The sequence below is a fragment of the Apodemus sylvaticus genome, chromosome 11 (genome assembly GCF_947179515.1).
Source record: "Apodemus sylvaticus chromosome 11, mApoSyl1.1, whole genome shotgun sequence".
NCBI classification, from domain to species: Eukaryota; Metazoa; Chordata; class Mammalia; order Rodentia; family Muridae; genus Apodemus; species Apodemus sylvaticus.
The window spans coordinates 42,389,584-42,411,019 of record NC_067482.1 but is presented as its reverse complement, the minus strand read 5'-3'; positions in this window follow the sequence as shown (position 1 = coordinate 42,411,019).

The window sequence follows — 21,436 nt, the reverse complement described above, 5'->3', positions numbered from 1 at the left end:
CCTCAGCAATAGAACAGTAACTAAGGCAATACCTAAGATTTAATATGAAGTCCTGCTGGACAGAGTACAGATTCATTTGGTAAAAATCTGAATTTAGGCAGCACAGCTGGTAGCTTCAGAGTTCTGTAGATCAGTTCTTAAAGTTTTGCTACAAACTCTACCATTTCTTATTTGTATGAATTTGGGCTGGTTACATAATATCTCTGTACTTAGTTTTCTTGGCTGTAAAACAAGTATTTTAGCACAGATGGTCCCTTACTTCCAGTAGTTGAGCTTAGGATTTTTTTACTTCGTGGTTGTGCAAAACTGACACATGATCAGTAAGACTTATCCTTTCAGTTTTGGATTTTGATCATTTTCTGAGCTAGAGTTAGGCTTTGTCATTCCTAGCAATGGTGGTGACATTGAAGGTCAGAACCCAGTCAGCCAAATAATCACATAGAAAAAAAAATCCCCTATATTCTGCTAAACTATTATGTTTGATAGGTTATGTACTATACTAGTCTGTTTTCCACTACTGTAACAAAATACCGGAGGCTGGGTAATTTGTAAAGAAAAAAGTCATTTGTTTAAGGTACTGTTCTAGAGGTTAAAGAACATGGCACTGTTTTCTGCCTGGCTACAGAGAATGTTTCATGGTGGATAATGCCAAAATTTGGAAGAAACACATTCAGAAGAGACTACATGGTGAGACAGAAGCTAGAAAGACATTCAGGGGCTAGGTATGATGTTTTCTTTTTTGTTTTTTGTTTTTGGGTTTTTTTTTTGTTTTGATTTTTGGATTTGTTTTTTTTTTTTTTTTTTTTTTTTTTTTTTTTTTTTTTTTTCCCGAGACAGGGTTTCTCTGTATAGCCCTGGTTGTCCTGGAACTCACTCTGTAGACCAGGCTGACCTCGACTTCAGAAACCCACCTGCCTCTGCCTCCCAGAGTGCTGGGATTACTGATGTTTTCTTTTTATAACAACCCCCTCTTGTAGGAGTAACTCTCTCCCTGGCACCAGCATTAATCCCTCCCAAGGGTTTCTAGTAACGTAGTTATTTCCCAGCAGACCTTATCTCTTAAAGATTTCTTTACATTATTTACATTATTACAATGGGGAAGATGCTTCCAACATATGAAATTTAGGGGGGATAAATAATAGCCAAACCATAGCAAGCATATTATATGCATTTTTGACTTAAAATTTCAGCTTAAGATGGATTTATCACATGAATCTCTATCATAAGCCCAGGTGATTCTGCTATACATATTACATTATTCTGAAGATTAAATCCATATGTGTAAAATATTTGGAATACATATTGGAATACCATAAGCTCTACAGTTAATGTCATTTTTAAGCAGTCTATTTACCTCGGAATACAATTCATTAGAATATAGAGTATGTGTGTAATATATACACCCAATGTTTGAATGAATCCCATGAGGACCATCTTCTTTTGTTCTTTTCTTTTTCTTTATTCTTTTCTCATACAATGCATCCTGACCACAGGATGCAGTGCACTCTCATATAATACAGCTTTGCCTCCATTCCTTCCTTCCAGTTTTCCCAACCTCCCCTCTCCCCCAGATCCACTGATCCTCCATTTTCCTTCAGAAAAGAGTAGGCCTCCCAGTGATATCCACCAAGGTGTAATAAGACCAGGCATAAACTCCCAGATAAAGGCTGGGCAAGGTAACCCAGCAGGAGGGGAAGGGTCCCAAGAACAGGCAAAGGAGTCAGAGATACCCCACTTCCTCTGGTAGGACCCCAACAACCCCCCCCAAGCTGAACAAGCACAACATGTTTGCAGGTGACCCAGCACAGAGCCATACCAACTTCATGATTACCACTTCATTCTCTGAGAGCTTCTATGAACCTTGCTTAGTTGAGTCTGTGGGTGGCATTCTCCTAGTGAAGGACTTTTTTTTTTTTTTTTTTTTGAGCTCTGGATCGACTGAAACATAAGAAAGAACAATGAAACAGATGGAGAAATTCGAGTATTCCCCTAAGGGCTGACAATGAAGCATAGCACGTGGTGTTCAAGTCTGGACAATTGGCCTAGTCTAGAAAGTTCAGGTTAGAGAGACCCATTCTTCTGTAGGCATTCCTGGAAACCTAACACAGATGCCTAACACAATCTCTTTAGGGTTAAACCTTTTCCTCATGGAGTTCAGAAAAGAGTCAAGGGCATGCTAGTTGAATGAGGGTTGACTTTAAAAGCCAGTGGAAAGGAAAAGGAAAGGCCTCATTACCTGCATCTCCCTTCTTATTTGCCAATAAAACTCATTTATTGTCTGTAAGAGGCTATGTGTAGAACAGAAAATCCAGAGTTACCGTCCTAAGCAACTCCTTCTCTGAGGTCAGAAACAATAAACAAAAGGCAAAAGCTTTGTGTTATAATTTCCCCTCTTTTATTGAAAGCAGATTCTTTTGTCATATAATATATCTTGATTACAGTTTGGTCCCTTCCTGTACCTCAGAGTTCTCTCCACCTCCCATCCCTCTGGATATACTCCCTTCTGTCTCTCATTAGAAGAGGACAGGCTTCTAAGAGAGAACAACAAACATGGCAAAATAAAATATAGTAAAATAAAGTAAAATTTATTCTGTTGAAGTTGGTCACAGAAACCAGAGGAAAAAATAGCCAAGAATAGGCAGAAGGGTCAGAAACCCACTAATTTTCACAGTCAGGAATCACATAAAAAGTACTAAGCTAATCATATGTATATATATTATATATATGTACATATATGCATATATGTACCTATGTTTTATACACACACACACACACACACACACACACACACACAAACACGGTGCTTGTTTCTTCAATCTCTGTGAACTCATATGCTTCTGCTTCATTGATTCAGACAACTTGGTGTAGGCTCTTACAATCTTTCTGCCTCCTCTTCCAAGGGATTCCCTGAGCTCTGAGGTGAGAAATTTGATGGAGGCCTCCAATTTAGATTCTCTTTCCATATATTGTCTGGCTGAGGGTCTCTGCATCTGTTCCTGTCTGCTCCCTGAGGAAACCTCTTTGATGATGACTGGATATGGCACTGTCTATAAGAATAGCAGAATATCACAATATGAGGAGTCAGTGTACTGATACTTTTTTTGACCAGTGGTGTTTGGTTTTACCCTAGGTCTCTAGCCTATCTGGTCTCTGATTCTTAGTTATCCAAGCAGTGTAGGGTATGGATTCCGTCTCATGGAATGCTCCTTAAGTCACACAGACATTGGTTGGCTACTCTTACAAGTTCTGTGCCACCATTGCCCTAGCATATTTTTCAGACAAGATAAATTGTAGGTCAAAGGTTTTGTGGCTGGATTGTTGTCCATGTTTCTCTTTTGGTACCTTCTTGTACCAAGCAGAGTAGAATATATGAGTGAAGACTATATGTTGGCACCAGTCCACTTCTCCATGTTCAGTAAGTTATAGGAGTCCCACTGTCAGCTTGTGGAAAGCAACCCTTTGTCTTTGCAACAGCCTGGGTTCTTTGGAAATTTCCATAGAACTTCCTTGGCCAATAACTCAACTGAATATAACTGCCAGTGAAGCCTCTGTATCCCTCATTACTAGGAGTCCTCATTAGGATCACCTTCATAGATTGTAGGACTTTACATTGCACTAGGTTTCTACACTACCCTCAAATGTCTTCAAATTTCACTTGTCTTTCCACCACACTCTACTCTCTCTTCACTCCATGTCCCCCACCACTGATTCCCCAATTGTCCTCACCCTTCCCATTTCACCCATTTCTATTTTCCCTTCCAAGAAGTCAAAGGAAGAAATGGTATAGTGATTTTATGACAAAGCATTTACTTTGCTTGCTCAGGACACAAAGATGCTGAGTTCAGTCAAAGATGATGAGGTCTGCAGAAGTGCAATACCAGTGGAAGACATGCCCTCAGCACACAGTCAAAAGGTGTTAGGTCACCTTTGGTGCCTGTGGCCACTCAGCAAATGGGAACTCCTGGGATCTGGCCAGCAGGAACTACAGTTACAGAGAGAATGGTCAGGGCAGAGAACAGAAACAGCCCAACAGGGTCTGATCGCAGCAGGCAGGTGGTTAGAAGGAAATCTGGGAGAGGGGCTTTAGGAGTTAGCTCTACTGCTATATAAAGCAGAGTAGATGAGGGACTAATAGGTTTGTGGATAAACAAGGACACCCCCCATACCTACACCCCCCACACCCTTTCCTTAATGCTACTCTGCTTCTGGGCTATTTGAACTATGTAGATCTACATCTTTCCACATGGCGTGTTTTGAGCATTGCTGAGATACAATCCCTGTGGAAGAAAGTTGAAAATCAATTTGCAATCTATGCACCTTAGCCCATACTAAATATCCAGGCAGCCAGTTCTGTCCTGTCATCCTTCTGGGAAATACATGTTTAGACTGCTCCCCAACTGGGTCAGATTGTTGACTCTCTTCCCTAAGTTCTTCTGTCCTTTGGGAGTTGACAGATTGAGGTAACATTTAGACTCAGAGCTCAATTTAGAACAAGGTGATCAGCACTGATACTCTTCCTGGACAGCTTCCACCTCTGCCTCCTCTGGAGGGCTCTGTCACTCAGTCCATCTCATCTATATTCTGTTACTACTTTGTGTTCTTACTTATCCTGTTCAATGCTTTCATTGCCCTTAAACAACAGCATTGTGTCTTGAGTTTGGCTTAAAGCCACATCATATGTGTTTATATGGAAATTCATTGCCATGTTGTTGGTCAATAAGACTTTCTCCAGCATGTTTTGCTTTCAGGGTTGTTCAGGGCTCACAACCCATTTCTGGATATTTTGAGAAGAAATACTAAGGAAATAGAAGCTTTGGGTTGCATTTGCTTTCTAGAGAATTGCAAGGCCAACAGATGGTCACCATTTGCTTTCAAAGTCTGGTATGAGAATTTGTTTTATAGTGGGGAGACAATGAATCGTGTGGCCTGGCATGAGATCATGATTCTAAGTAACCTGAGAATGCTAGAGCCTCCAGAGAGCTGAAGCCTATGCAGGAGTGGAACATTACTAAGCTAAACCAGGAGAGGAAGATGGGAGCATTAATTTGAATGGAGGATGTTCTCATCGTGTACTTATGCTAGGGAACTGAGATGTTCCCTAAATAGTGATGTGCAAATATTAAATTACCTCTGGAAAAGGGATAGGGAACCACAGGGATTTTGATTTACTGAGACAAGTTTGGGCCATGCTGGGACAATGATAGAAAGAACAAGAACCACTATTGGTCTTCTGTCTCTCCTACAAACACTTGCAAAATTCAGTATTTCCTTCCCCCATAGTATAAAATAATATTTGGATTCTATGGGGTACCAATTACTTATAGCTCGTTTGGCACATAAACTTTAGGGCCATAGATCAATAAAATGATGGGAGAAATCACGTACTGTATAATAAGGGAACAAGTAATTTGTACAGAGAGACTTTCATATAAAAAATGATTATGAAGTTGTTAACTAGGTAGTAGAAAGGGTCCAGAGAGAGTGCTAAGGTATCTTGGATTTAACAATTACGGAAAGCAGTTAGGTCTGACAGAAAGAAGGAAGAGGCTGGACTTAGTAAAACTTCATGTTTTGGAAGATTCACCTGCAAGTCTGTACTTTTTTTTTTTTTTTTTTTGGATTTGGTTTTTTCGAGACAGGATTTCTCTGTATAGCCCTGGCTGTCCTGGAGCTCACTCTGTAGACCAGGCTGGCCTCGAACTCAGAAATCCGCCTGCCTCTGCCTCCTAGAGTGCTGGGATTACAGGCATGTGCCACCACCGCCTGGCAAGTCTGTACTTTTGAGGAAGGGGGTCTGCTTAGGTGGTCCTAGAATCTGCTTAGAGGAGGGCGCCTGTTGCAGATGGGATACTTGTTACTTGTCCCCAGTTCCTATGCTAAAAACTGATACCTAATTTGTAGGCAATTGGATTATGTGGTCTTTGAGAGTCATTCTTTGGGGATTCTTGGCCCAGAGTCTTTGTAAAATAGACTAGAGAAAGCTCCCTCACTCCTTCCCATGTGTGATGAGATTACTGTCCATGAGCCAGCAGTGTTTCCTAATCAGACATTAAATCCACTAGAGTCTTGATTTTGGAGGTCTCCATTTTCAGCCAGTTTCTGTTGCTTGGGTCACATCAACTGCAGCGGTTCATTACAGTATGGAGAGGGGAGTAAGGCCTGATGAGGGAGCTGGGCCTGGCTGATGCTGAGCTCCCTGAATCAGGCTACCTTTTCAAGGGCTAAAACAACCCTGTCAGGTGGGTTCAAGCTGCATCTACAAGAACGTATTGCTGTTTCATGGTGAAAAAGAGGAATTATCACTTACTAACCAGGGATCAATACTGTGACACGTAGAACAAACAAGCTTAGAGGAAGACCTAAGTTGCTAAGGACAGAATGTCTTCCCACATCTGGAGGGACAAAATTCTTTGAACTATGGCTTGTCTCTGCTTTCAAAAAGGATGGAAGAAGATCAGCCTCACAGGATAATGTGGTGAACAGTTCATCCCACAATTCTGTTGGTCTTCGTGGATGTGGAGGGAGGTGTCAATCTCATAGTCAGTAAAGCTGAACATCTTACACTTATTGTTAATTAGTTACTGTTTTGTTGTTTTATTATTTCAAATTAAAAAGAAAATCTCATCAATCCTTATGACACTTTAAAGGTGATTGATAAATAAATGTATTATCAATATAATTGTCAAATATATTATCAAATAATTGTATTTTATTATTAATGTAATACATTCTGAATATTTTTTCTGAGCAATGTTTCCTTCAAGCTAATTTACTCCAATTTTCAAGTCAACATAAACCCACTTAATTATCTGTTTTAATTTCAAAGAATTTGGATTCTGTCAAATTCAGTATATCTATGTATATCTGACGATATCTGTATAGTCGAGAGAACTATTTAAAGCTTATTTCACTGAATCTTCCTTTTATTTGACAAAATGAGTTAGACTTTCATCATTCTTGAATAATCTTTGTAGATTCTGATATCTCACAAAGGTATTTTAAATATTTACTTTTGTTTAATAACTAGCCTATGTGTATTTGCTTTGTCAACTATGTAAAGACTACTCTGCAAGATTCTGGAGAAAAATAAATAGATAATGTAATGGGGTAAACACAACTGGTTGCTGACAGACAACCTGCAGAAAAACCCTCTACTCTCTCCTGTCCAACAGAGCCTGGATGTTTCTCTTATGTATATAGTGTTTTGTTTTTTGGATAGCTGTCCTCCAAATCCTGTATGCCAAATTCAGGCTACCTGAATTGAAACCATTGGAGGTGGTTGAAATCATTGGAGGTGAAGTGTAGTAGAAGAAGTTTGGTTACTGGATATGTCTTTTGAAAGGAATGCTTTGGCCATGTTCTTTCCTTTTTTCTCTCTGCTTTTGTTTTCCAGGGGCCACAAGGAGAAGAGGCCTCCTCCTCCATATGCTCCTCTGTGCTACCAAAGGCTCAAGGCGACAAGCCTATACAGCTCAGTGGCTATGAGCAATAACGTCTCTTAAAAGGGACCCTGGTTCAGTTCCCAGCGTCCTCATGGTGGTTCACAATTATCTGTAATTCCAGTTCTGGGAATCTGACATCCTGCTTGGACTCCCTTGGGTACTCCATGCATACAGTGCACTTATATATACATACAAGCAAAACGTACACATTAAAATAATAAAAGATATGAAATTTGAAGCTATGGAAGCTATCTGAAAACCCAGCTCTAGACTGATATGGTAGTTTCAAGCTGCAATTTCAGCACCCAAGAAAGGCAGTTTTGAAACCACCCTAAGCTACATTGTAATGGCTCAACAAAATTATGGGATGGGGAAGCAGTTTAGTGACTGAACACTTGCTGAGCATGTGTGAGGTGGTGGAATATCATTGCCAACACTGATAAACAAAAACAAACACAGCAGCTATAAAAGTCACACAGCTGCAACAGGAGTGGAGACAAACTCATCCACTGAGTCCGTTATCGTGAAAGAGCTTACCCAACTACTTTATTTTTCTAACTGAGAAGACAATATTCTTCTGCTTAAACTACTTTTTTTTTCAGGGGGGAGGTATGTTCAGTGCTACCCAATTCTATTATTTTCCTCACTGCTGTGATAAAATTCTGGGAAAATGATTTTAGAAAATTTAGAGTTTATTTTGGCATATACACTGAGCATATGGTCCATCATGACAAGGAGGTCATGTCAGCAGAAGCATGAGGTCGGTCACACTGTGCCTCCATCAGGAAGCTGAGAGAGATGACTATTGAGGCTCAGTTCTTTCTCACCTTCCTACTCAGTCTAGGAATCAGCTTCTAGAATGGTACCAGTCATAGGTAGGAGGTGCCTTTCTGCCTCAGTTAACCTAATCTAGAAAATTCCTCTGATATGCATACAATGAATATCTTCTAGATGATTCTATATTCTGTAAAGTTGGTAACTTGTGCTTTCTGCTTATAAAGATTTTGAAAGAACAGTGTTTCCAGGGATTTTTATTATATATTTATCTTTCTACGGCCCTCAGTTCCACTTGGGCAGATTCAGTTAGGTAAGATTTGAAAACATTTGCATCCATATTGAATATGCACAAATTTCTCATTGCCACTGCTGCCTAAATAACACACACACACACACACACACACACAGGACCTTTTAGTGTAGAGTTTACATTGCATTTAGTACTGTAATTACTCTAGAGATGACTGGGAGGATGGCAAGATGTTTGAATGATGTACCATTTCATATGAGAGTTGAATGCCAGCAAAGTCTAGCTTTGTGATTCTTGGAATCAATCCTCTATGGGCAGAGAGGGATGGTTGTGGAAAAACCCAAGTACTGATTGAGCATAGTCACAGGATTAGGAAGACATATGACCATGTATATTGAGCTTCTTAAAAAAAATTTATTAATTTCAACACAAGCAGTCCACTTGTAAGCACTGATCTCAAATAAATAATCCTTAATATAGAAAACTCATTGTGTGTAAAGCTCTTTGTTGCAGAATTATAAATAATAAATAGGTTGAAGTCAGTTAATTATTTAACACTTGGAAAAAGTGTGAATATATTTTTTGTAGATGCATACAATATATGTAAATCAGAGAAAGTAGGCAACATAAATTATGGATGTATAATATTACATTTACATGAAATGCTGTTTTAACATTAACAGAATCCAGATAATAATTGTACATGCTACATATTATTCTAACTTTACTATGTAAGAAGCCTATAAAGTAGAATTAAATAAACAAGAGCTTTGCAATAGTTTTCTTTGAAAATATTATTTTTTCTCTTATATTTTTTATATTTTGTAACTTTTTGCTACATTGAACTAACATTACCTTTGTAATCAGGAAAAAAAATCAGAAATTCCAGAGAAAGCTTGTTAGACACTTTCTTGATAAGAATACTTACCTTCCAGTTCTTTAAAGACTCAACTGCTTTTATTTTTATTTAAAAATATCAAGCTACAGCATAGGAAGGTTTTTCCTTTTTAGTCTTAAGTTTCGAATATACAATGGAAGGCAAAAGATCTCTGCAATATGTATATATCGTTTTTTCCCCGATTGCCAGCAGGACAATGCATTTGTAATAGGCAATTTTCTGTTCTCAGGAAAACTAGATACATCTCATTAGAAATGGATTTCTGTCCAGTGTCTCAGAACACTCCTGCTGTTCAGATAACAGTTGTATTGGCAGGACGCTTTCTTACATATGTCTTCCTTTTGAAGCTTTTCTTACTTCTTGTGAAGGGTGCATTTCTGTTGAATCTGAGGTGTAGATGGAATGAATTACTCTCTGGTTGGTAGTAGGTGAGGAACTAGGGAAAGAATAACATGGGAAAAAAATCAACATCAAGATCATGGGGATGCATGCTCACCTCGTGCACTTTGTAGGTTGCTTGGTTGCTGTCTTAGTTACTTTTAGGATGTAGTGAGAGCACCATGACCAAGGGAACTTAGCCTTTCATGTGGGGCTTATAGCTCTAGAAGACTGGAGTCCATGACATCATGGTAAGGAGCATGTCAACAGGGAGATAGGCATGGTGCTGGAGCAGTATCTGAGAGTTACATCCCGATTCATAATCAAGTGGCAGACAGAACTAACTATGGAATGGCATGATCTTTTTGAAACCTCAAAGCCTGCCTCCAGCAACCCACCTAATCCTTCCCAAAGAGTCCTGATTATTGGTGACCAAAAACTCAGATATAAAAGCCTACAGGGCCAATTCTTATTCAAACCATCACTTTCTGCTCCCTGGCCCCCATAGCCTATGACCATATCATAATGCAAAATACTCTAACTTCAAACATGTCTATAATCCTTCACAGTCTCAACACAGTTTTGAAGTCCAAAGTCTTTTCTGAGACAGAAGCAACTGTAACCCTGTGAAAAAGCAAAAAGCAAATTACATACATGTATAATGGCACAGAATATGAATTTCCATTTTAAAAGAGAGGAATGGGGCAGAGTGAGGAAATACGGGACCAAAGCAAGACTGGAAATCAGTAGGGCAAGCTCCACATCTTGCATTCTTTGCCTGTTGTTGAAGTGCTTAGATGGCTCTGTTTTTCCAAATTGGCTGATTGCAATTCACATCCACCTCCCTTGGGCTGGTTCCACCCCCTATGCAGCTCTCCCTGGCAGGTATCCCATGCCTCTGGCACCTCCACCATTATGGGGTCTCCAAAGCCATCCAGGCTTCACTTTCACAGCTTCACACAATGAGGTCTCAGTTTCTGCTTACAGATTTCTGCCTTGGCGTCCCTTAGTAAAGAAGTATAATCTGGACGTGCAAGCTAAATAAACTCTTTCTCCCCCCAAGCTGCTTTTGGTCATGATTTTATCCCAGCAATAGAAATGAAATTAGGACAGTATAGCAGTGATGTGCACAGGGATAGCATAGCAGTAATGCATGATATTCACTATAATTGTAGGGAGGGTTTTAGTGTGATAAGGGGTCACATGTTCATAATCCCTATTGTGTGTGACATTATAACTGGGTGGAAACTAGTGAGAGTGTTTCTAAGTGAAACTTTTTGGGTGTTGATGAGAATTATTTAAGACCACCAGGGTGTAGCTTCCCATGAAGAGTACTAGAGCTTCTTTATAAGAAGAGAGGCCTCAAGAGATTCATTTACGTGTCCTCTCTGGCTCTCACCAGGTGATGCCCTTCACCATCTTGGGGCACTGACAACAAAAAGATGTCATTGTTACATTTGGTTCCTTGGCTTTGGACAGGATAGACCCAACACCTCTCTCCTGTCTTTATAAGTTCAGTAGCCTCAATTGTTCCATTGTAGGAGCAAAAGTGGACTTATCCATGTCCGCGAAATATCCTCCATAGACTAGTCGTGTAGGAAGCACTATTCATTTATTCTTCATAATCTTACCTTGTAGGAAAAGCATGTGAGGACTATAAATGAAATGATTTACCCATAACCACACATCTAAATGATGATGGGATATGAACCCAAGCTGACATCAGAGTTCATGTTCAACCACTCCATGTTCACACCAACAGAACATATGAGCGTACAGAGTTGTTTAGTATTGCTTTGACGTCTCTAAAAGTCCCTTTAAAGCAGTGGTTCTCAACTTTTCTAATGCTGTGACCCTATAATACAGTTCTTCATGTTGTGGTGACCGCCACCAATAAAATTATTTTTGTTGCTACTTCATAACTGTAATTGAATTGTAATGTAAAGATCTGATGTGCAGATGGTCTTAGGTAACCCCTGTGAAATGGTCATTTCACCACCAAAGAGATCAAGTTCTACAGGTTGAGAAACACTGCTTTAACTTGTGCTTTAAAACATCTTGTTTGGAGGCTTATACATCTGACACTCTTGACTGTGAGTCTGTGAATTATGCTCCAAATCTCTTTATTCATTTTCTCCTTTGCTGGTAACTGTCAAAGAATGAGCTTACTTTCAAGGCTCCACAGTTTAGGAATTACACTTTGGTTCACTTCTATCCAGAGATGGGAAGATTCCCCAATGATGTATAGGAAGCCTAGCTCCTTTTTTATGATAAGACCTGGACAAGTTATAAAAATGTCTCAACTTTTCCATTTGTCCCTTTTCCTCATTGTGGACATCTTCAGGCAGACACAATCTGCAGAGCTGGGATAGATGTCATGTAACCATGCAGAAAAGGCTAAGAGAATCTTAGAGGTTTTAACACCACACTTCACATAAAGTTGCCAAATCAGGACCAACAGGTTTCATGTTGACAAAAGCTTCAAATGTCTCAACCCTCCACCTTGATTCCTGTGTTTCTATTAGTTGTAGCCAAATGTAGTCCACATAACATAAAGGTGAACATTACTGAAAATACCCCAAATGCAGTAAATTGTAGTTTTGCCTTTGAAGAGAGACATGATCAAATTGCTACAGTCTGATATCCTACATACAAAGGTCTAAAACAACCAACCAACCAATCAACCAATCAACCAACCAACTAACCAACCAACCAACCAACCAACCAACCAACCAACCAACCAACCAACCAACCACCACAGAAACCAGAAGTTCTCCTGGACAGCATGACAAAGGGTAGTTGTTATAATGAGTCATATAGAAAGTCTCTCTAATAATTGAAAGCCTGGCCACAGTCCTTACCCCATTTATACTTAACTGTTCAGTGTGGTATTTTACTTCACCCAATTTAGTGCTGACACATCCCTTGAATCATCATTGGCTATGCATATTAGTTTCTTTGGCCTGATGGAATGAATTACCACAAGTTGAGTAGCTTCTCATGGCACATATTTATTCTTTCATGGTCTCATAGCTTGGTTTCTGAAGCCAAAGTATTGGCAAGACCCTTTGTTCCATGCTATGATGATTTGTATATGCTTGGCCCAGGGAATGACACTATTCTAAGGTGTGGCTCTGTTGGAGTAGGTATGGACTTGTTGGAGTAGGTGTGTCACTGTGGGTGTGGGCTTTAAGTCCCTAGCTTTCTGGAAGTCAGACTTCTACTTGCAGCCTTCAGATGAAGATGTAGAACTCTTAGCTCAGCCTGCTCCATGCCTGCCTAGATGCTGTCATGCTGCTACTTTGATGATAATGGACTGAACCTCTGAACCTGTAAGCCAGTCCCAAATATATATTGTCCTTTATAAGACTTTGGTCATGGTGTCTGTTCACAGCAGTAAAACCCTAACTAAGACACCCACCTTTCCCATAGCTTCTGGGATTGCTATCAATCCATACTAATTCTTGACTTAGAGATGCTTCCTTTCAACCTCTGCCTCACTTGTCACATGGCCTGCTCCTGGTGTATTTCTGAATGTCTTACTTTAGTGAAGATACTAGTAAGATTGAATCAAAGGGGCATCCTTACTCCAGCATGACCTCACTTTAACTTAATTCCATATAGATAAACCCTATTCATTAGTCATTAGGGAAATGCAAATCAAAACAACCCTGAGATTTCACCTTACACCAGTCAGAATGGCTAAGATTAAAAATTCAGGAGACAGCAGGTGTTGGCAAGGATGTGGAGAAAGAGGAACACTCCTCCACTGCTGGTGGGGTTGCAAATTGGTACAACCACTCTGGAAATCAGTCTGGCGGTTCCTCAGAAAACTGGGCACGTCACTTCTGGAGGATCCTGCTATACCACTCCTGGGCATATACCCAGAGGATTCCCCAGCATGCAATAAGGACATATGCTCCACTATGTTCATAGCAGCCCTATTTATAATAGCCAGAAGCTGGAAAGAACCCAGGTATCCCTCAACAGAAGAATGGATGCAAAAAATGTGGCGTATATACATAATGGAGTACTATTCAGCCATTAATTAATGAAATTCTTAGGCAAATGGATGGAGCTGGAGAACATCATACTAAGTGAGGTAACCCAGTCTCAAAAGATCAATCATGGTATGCACTCACTAATAAGTGGATAATAGCCTGGAAAACTGGAATACCCAAAACATAATCCACACATCAAATGAGGTACAAGAAGAATGGAGGAGTGGCCCCTGGTTCTGGAAAGACTCAGTGTAGCAGTATAGGGCAAATACCAGAACAGGGAAGTGGGAAGGGATGGGTGGGAGAACAGGGGGAGGGAAGGGGCTTATGGGACTTTCGGGGAGTGGGGGGCCAGAAAAGGGGAAATCATTTGAAATGTAAATAAAAAATATATTGAATAAAAAAAAAGAAAAAAATGAGGTATGGGAAAGAGCATTTGGGATTAGGGATTGACAGAAGATTGTTTGTTTGTTTCAGGAAGAAGGACGCCAGAAAACACATCCATCAGAAGCATGAGAAATGCTGCTTGCTTGAACTTGAGACAATCATGTGGAGGAGCTCAAGTTCACATTGTGGAGGAGGAGACACCTCCGGACCAAAAGCACTCTGTTCCAGGGGAGGTCATCTCATGATGTTAAAGCAAGTGTGAGGCATACACATACGTTATTCTAGAAGCTGTCCAGTCTAGCCAGACAGGAAGCTACTAACTGAATTATGGGAAATGATAAAACAGTTGCCATTTAGGGATGATTGCTAATTAATCTCCAACTTTCACAGGGTTAAATGCTATGGTTTTAAGACTGGTTTCCTGGCAACATCTGGGCAGTAGTCAAAGACACATTTAGTTGAATGCATCTAAGGACTTAACTGGTTTACAAGGGATGTAGCTGGCTGCCACTTAAGGGAGTGTTATAAGGTTAGATGTTATTTGAGATTCCGAATTAGAGCTCCAAACACCAAGTCAAAATCAACTATTTTAAGGGGAAAGTCTTTAGATGTTAAGAGTTTTAGAAATGGAAAATAATAAGTCATTGATGATTTAATATCCTTTTAATGCTTTGGGAATGCCAGAAATTCTGGAAAGATCAAAAATGACTCAGCAAACTCTGAAATTCACACTGGTATTTAGTGATTGGTATTTAGTGGGATTACTACACAGTTTCTCTGCAAACTGAATTGTAGACTGTGAGTTGGAAGCAGCCTTGGTTTGTAGCCTGTCACCAGTGTCTTCATTGCATTGAAGTCTCAGTGTCTGGAAGAAAGATCATAACCTGGAGGCAGTGATATTAGATATTAAATCCAAGTCTTAAAATTATTTACTTCCTCTATATTTTATTTAGATGTTAGAATTACAATTGATTGAATTCATATTGATTGAAGGCCTGGCACTGAGCAAAGGTTATTATATCTATTATCATAGGTGTTTATCACAGTGACCATATGGTTCAGATGAAAGATCTGAGGCTCACAATGGCTGAATGGCCAAAGTCACACACCCATCTCTATGCTTTGATTTCTCTTACCTTTTAAGGTAGATATCTTCATTTATTCACTTAAGCAATAAAAGTGTACCATTTCATATGAGTTAAAAAAATTGATAGCATACTCAGCCACTGGTACCTAATATTTTGTTTACTATTTGCTTGAAGAATAATTTAGGGCAAGGTGATATCTTGATAAATAAAGGGTATGCATGATAAATAAACTCAAATCAAAACTGGAAAAGTTTCATCATTCTATAGTGTCCAAGGAAAAATTAACAAGAACTGGTCCAGTTACTCAGAGTTTTGATTTATAGGAATGGACACAAGTGAGATTTTCAGAATATTTTCAAAATTTTGTTTCTTCTTGATGAATAAATGACCGTCAATATACTTTCTTGGTTATATATTTGCTTCAGCACTACTACTTTTATACTAAATCAGCCATGCAACCAGTATATAGCAGGAAGCAAGATCCTGGTCTATTGGTCATTTTGTATTACTATAGTCTGTGGAGGATTCTGCCACCTCAGACAGCTGCAATCCTGGCATATTCTGCTTTCAGAAGGTCATTTATATTTGGTGTGGAGGGAAGCTTCCACAAAAGGTCTGGTCAGTGTGTCAGGGAGCAGACAACAGCAGTATCAATGGGTCTATGAAAAATATGTGTACTTTTGGGATCCTTATAGGCCCTTGCAACTTTACAGTAATCCACCTACCTACCATTGCCTACTGAAATCTTATGCCATAGAGCCTGACAATTGGCATATAGTAAAACTGACTCAGGACAGCCAAGAAATAAATCAGAAAGATGTCTTCATTCACCCAGTACTGCTATAACAGGTTAGCCAAGACTGGGTCATTTATAGAGAATAGAAGTTTATTCTTTCATAGTTTTATAGGATACAAACTCCAAGACCAAAGTTTTATCTTTTACTGTCGACTTTCTGCTGTGACATCTCATGGGGGAGAGGCAGAGAGATGACAGTGGGATAAGGAGAGGAAAAGGGGTACAACTGCTCTTTTCATGACGAAATCACTCCCACAATAGGAACATTAGCCAATTCCCAAAGGTGGATCCCTGTGCCCCAATAATCTTGTGAAATTTTACTAACTCTTACAGTTTGATACCATTACCATGACAAATGAAATTTTATGTGAGATTTGGAGGGGGAAAAATTCCACAACTAGAGTATATACGCACATGTAGAGTATATATATATATATATACATGTGTGTGTGTATGTGTGTGTATGTGTGTGTATGTGTGTGTGTAAGAGAGAGAGAGAGAGAGATATGAACAGATAAAGTAATGAATTTGCACATTTGTACCAACTTCATTCATACCACTAACACTTTATTGAGACTTTCCTTGCTTTCAGTAATTGTGGAGAAATATTATTTTCAACATAATATCATACCCAGTGATGTTGTCTTAGCTTGGGTTTAGCTTGGGCATAGCTTGGGTTTAGCTTGGGTTTATGGCCATACCATTATCACCCATATGTCACAGACTATATGACAACAGTGGAGATCATTTTATATTCAAGATAGTATACTTTAAAAACCCTGAGACATTGATTAAGGCAAGGTTGCTGAATATGCTTTGTTATCTTCAGTGGTGAGAAATGCCAAATTTATTCTTCTAAACTAGTTTGACTGTTTTCCTTCTCCAACAGGTCTTGTAGGTAAAACTATCTTTGAGTCCTCTCGAGGAATCTGATGATGGCCTGTGGTCTGAATTCTTCTAGAATACCTAGAACAGCTAAGGTACTCACTCATCCCATTGAGTGGTAGGAGAGACTCCCTGATAGTCCTACAGGCTTTTGCCCTCTTCCAGACTAGTCTGCCAGGGTCCTTTGCTGTGCCAAAGTAACTCTGTATGCCCAACTCTGGGAGTTCCTAACATGCTCCAAGGCATGGGTTAAAATACTGAAAGTGGGCTATTGTCTTAGTCCACTGTTGAGCTTCCATGACATATGAGGTCACTTCCCTTATTAACATGCAAAAGTGGTTTACATTAAGTCCAGGAGATTCCTGGGGACCTAATTAATAAGGTGATTAAACTCAGATAGTATTTATTAAGTCATAGTTCAATAAATAATTCCTTGTACCACTAGAAAAATGATACTATTCTTGCTGTTTACCTTTGACTAAACTGGGTCAACACACAATATTTTCAGAGGGTCCTCTTAGTATATCCCTTAATCTTTACCCACAAGATGTAAATAAATTGTGATTTAGTGTACTCTTGCATCTCTGAATGTGTCTTTACAATGTTGGTATTACCAGTAAGTCTCTAAGATACCTGTATAAATAAATAATTGAAATTATAGAGTTCTATAAACTTCAATATGTAAAATTCCCTTTTTATGTTTCATAGCTCTTTGCTTGTCTCTGTATTGCTAGATGATTTGCCATACACTTTATTGGAGCCAATTATTCTAACTCCTATTATACATTTTGTTATTTATCTCCAAAATTCCTACTTGGAAGCCTTGATCTATAGTACAATGGGATATGACCTTATTTGGAGTTGGAACCATCACAGATGTAATTAAGATGAGGCCATATTGGAATTGGTAGGTCTCTAATTCAGTATGAGTGGTGTTCTATTCAGTATGAATGGAGTTTTTATATAGCTGAAAAATTTAGAAAGAATCACACGTGCAAAGAAAACACCAAGTGCTGCCAGTCAAGGTCAAATATAAGCAGCAATCCACCAGACGTCAGAGCACTAGGTCCCTTGCATCCTCAGGTTTCCAGTCTTGAGAATCTTGAGGTAATATTGCTTTTGTTTAATTCACTTGACTTAAGGACAGTGCTATGACAGCCTTAACAAGCTAATATAATTACTATTACTTAATTCAAGGGGGACAGGATAGCTTGCTTAAAAACCGCTGAGTCATCTCTCCAGCTGCCAACCATGCAGCCCAGGCTGGTCTCAAACTGCCTCTGCCTCTTTCAGTAAATCTTATTTGCAAGTACCACCACAACCAGAGGAGCTGGAGGAAATGAAAGACACCAGAGGAACACAGCTATCAACTAAGCAGGACCCATGATGGCTCACAGAGACTGAAGTGGCAATCACAGAGCCTGCTTGGTTCTGTGCTTGGTCTCCTGCAAACATGTGATGATTGTTAGCTTGGTGTTTTGGTACTCCCACTCCTACCAGTGGGGGTGAGGGTATCTCTGATGCTCTCACCTACTCTTTGGGACCCTTTTTCCTCCTACTGAGTTGTATCACCCAGTCTTGATATGAGTTTGTGTCTAGTCGTATTGTAACTTGTTATGCTGGGTTTGGTTGATACTCCTGGGAGGCCTGTTTTTTTCTAAAGGGAAAAGGAGGAGGAATGGATTTGTGGGAGAGGAGAAGTGGGTGGGGGAACTGGAGGAATGGAGAGGGAGGAAATTGCATTCAGGATGTGTTATATGAGAGAAGAATAAGACAAACTACAGGCTTTTATAGTTTATCTTTGCTTCATCTGGAACATTTGATTAAAGGGTCCTTTTCAAACTGTTGTGGACTTTAGGAGATTAAAGCCAAATGTACCATATATCCCAAGAAGTATTGGATGCTATATCCCAAGAAGGATTGGATGCTATGTACTAATGACTCTTTTTTTTTTTTAATTAGGTATATTCTTTATTTACACTTCAAATGTTGGCCCCTTTCCTGGTTGCCCCTCCCTGCGAAAATCCTGTAAGCCATCTCCTCTTCCCCAATCAACCCACCCCTACTTCCCTGTCCTGGTATTCCTTTACACTACTGTATCAAGTCTTTCCAGGACCAAGAGCCTCTCCCCACTTAGTGTCCAACAAGATCATCCTCTGCTGCCATGGGTAACTCCAAGTGTACTCTTTGGTTGATGGTTTTGTCCCTGGGAGCTCTGGGAGTACTTGGTGACTCATATTGTTGTTCCTCCTGTGGAGCTGAAATATGACTCTTAAGGTTGAGTGTTTAAAGAACCATTTTGAATTTTATATAAAAACTCTAGTATTTTCCCTTTTAGAAAATGTGTATGTAGTCTAGGTCTTTGAAATTTCCAGTATTTTCTTTATGATTATTCTGGGAAAACAAGTGTTGGCTGGTAACGTGTACTTACCTTTCTTCCTGGAACTTCAGCCTTTTGATTCTTTTATTCTTTTCCTTTTTATTTGTGTGAATGTTTCTGTAGACTCTAAAGTTTAAGAGTGTACTTGAGATATATTCGTGGTATGCATAGTCACTGGTCTCTGGTGCTTGAAGATCAAGCAGAATGCCACAAACCACTCTTTTAAAAGTGCTCTGAGAACACTTTGTTTCCCAGGAGTTGTGGCTATTACGCAAAGCTCTTTAGAACTGCTAAGAACTTAATCGTTGAAAAGATAAAGTTCATCTTTCCAGTTATACTTTGTAAAGAAAAAATATGGAAAGCTATGCAAATTAGAAGACTGGTATTTCTGACAATGTTTTGTCTGCAATGAAAATAGATCATACATTTTTTGAATGTTGCATGTTTAAAATCTCAGAGACCATTACTAAAATTAAACACATTTCCATTTGTGAGTTCTCAGTTCTGAGCACTTGTTAGAGTCTGTGATAATATTAATTATACATATGCTATTTGGCTATCAATTCACCTAACAAAAAGAAAGAGACACTCAAGATTTTACAAATAGCAGGTGTTTTTGCATGCATATTTTATAATTTTAAGTCTGTATCATCTGGATACATTTTCCAGGAGAGAACATTTATTTTGTTTGTTTGTTTGTTTATTTATTTATTTATTTATTTATTATTCACTATATTATTTATTTACATTTCAAATGATTTCCTCTTTCCTGAATCCCCCTCCTGGAAACTTCCATAAGCCCTCTTCCCTCCCCCTGTTGCCCAATCCACCCTTTCAAACTTCCCTGTCCTGGTATTGCCCTACACTGCTGCTCTGAGCCTTTCCAAGACCAGGGGCCACTCCTTCCTTCTTAGGCATCATTTGATATATGAATTGTGTCTTGGGTATTCCAAGGTTCTGGGCTAATATCCTTTTATCAGTGAGTGCATACCATGAGTGTTCTTTTGTGACTGGGTTACCTCACTTAGGATGATATTCTCCAGTTCCATTCATTTGTCTAAGATTTTCATGAATTCATTGTTTTTTAATGGCTGAATAGTACTTCATTGTGTATATATACCACATTTTCTGTATCCATTCCTCTGTTGAGGGACATCTGAGGGACATCTATAATAGCTTCTGGCTATTATAAATAGGGCTGCTATGACCATAGTGGAACATGTATCCTTATTACATGCTGGGGAATCTTCTGGGTAAATGCCCAGGAGTGGTATAGTTGGCCCTCTGGTAATATCATGCTTAGTTTTCTGAGGAACCGCCAGACCGATTTCCAGAGTGGTTGTACCAGATTGCAACCCCACCAGCAGTGGAGGAGTGTTCCTCTTTCTCTGCATCCTCACCAGCACCTGTTTTCTCCTGAGTTTTTGATCTTAGCCATTGTGACTGGTGTGAGGTGAAATCTCAGGGTCATTTTGATTTGCATTTCTCTGATGACTAAGGATGTTGAACATTTCTTTAGGTGCTTCTTTGCCATTCAATATTTCTCAGGAGAAAATTCTTTGTTTAACTCAGTACCCCATTTTTTTTTAATGGAGTTATTTGGCTTTCTGGAGTCTACCTTCTTGAGTTCTTTGTATATCTTGGATAAAAGCCCACTGTCGGATGTAGGGTTGATAAAGATCTTTTTCAAATTCGTGGGTTGCCCTTTTGTCCTTTTGACAATGTCCTTTGCCTTACAGAAACTTAGTAATTTTATGAGGTCCCATTTGTCAATTCTTGATCTTAGAGTGTAAGCTATTGGTGTTCTGTTCAGGAAAATTTCCCCTGTGCCCATGTGATCAATGCTCTTCCCCAGTTTATTTTCTATTAGTTTCAGTGTGTCTGGTTTTATTTAGATGTCCTTGATCCTTTTGTACGTGAGCTTAGTACAAGAAGATAAGAATGGATCAATTTACATTCTTCTGCATGCTGACCTCCAGTTGAACCAGCTCCATTTGTTGAAAAGGCTATCTTTTTTCTACTGGATGGTTGTAGCTCCTTTGTCAAAGAGCAAAGTGACCAAAGGTGTGTGGGTTCATTTCTGAGTCTTCAATCCTATTCCATTGATCCACTTGCCTGTCACTGTACCATAGCTGTTAAAGCAATTTTTAACAC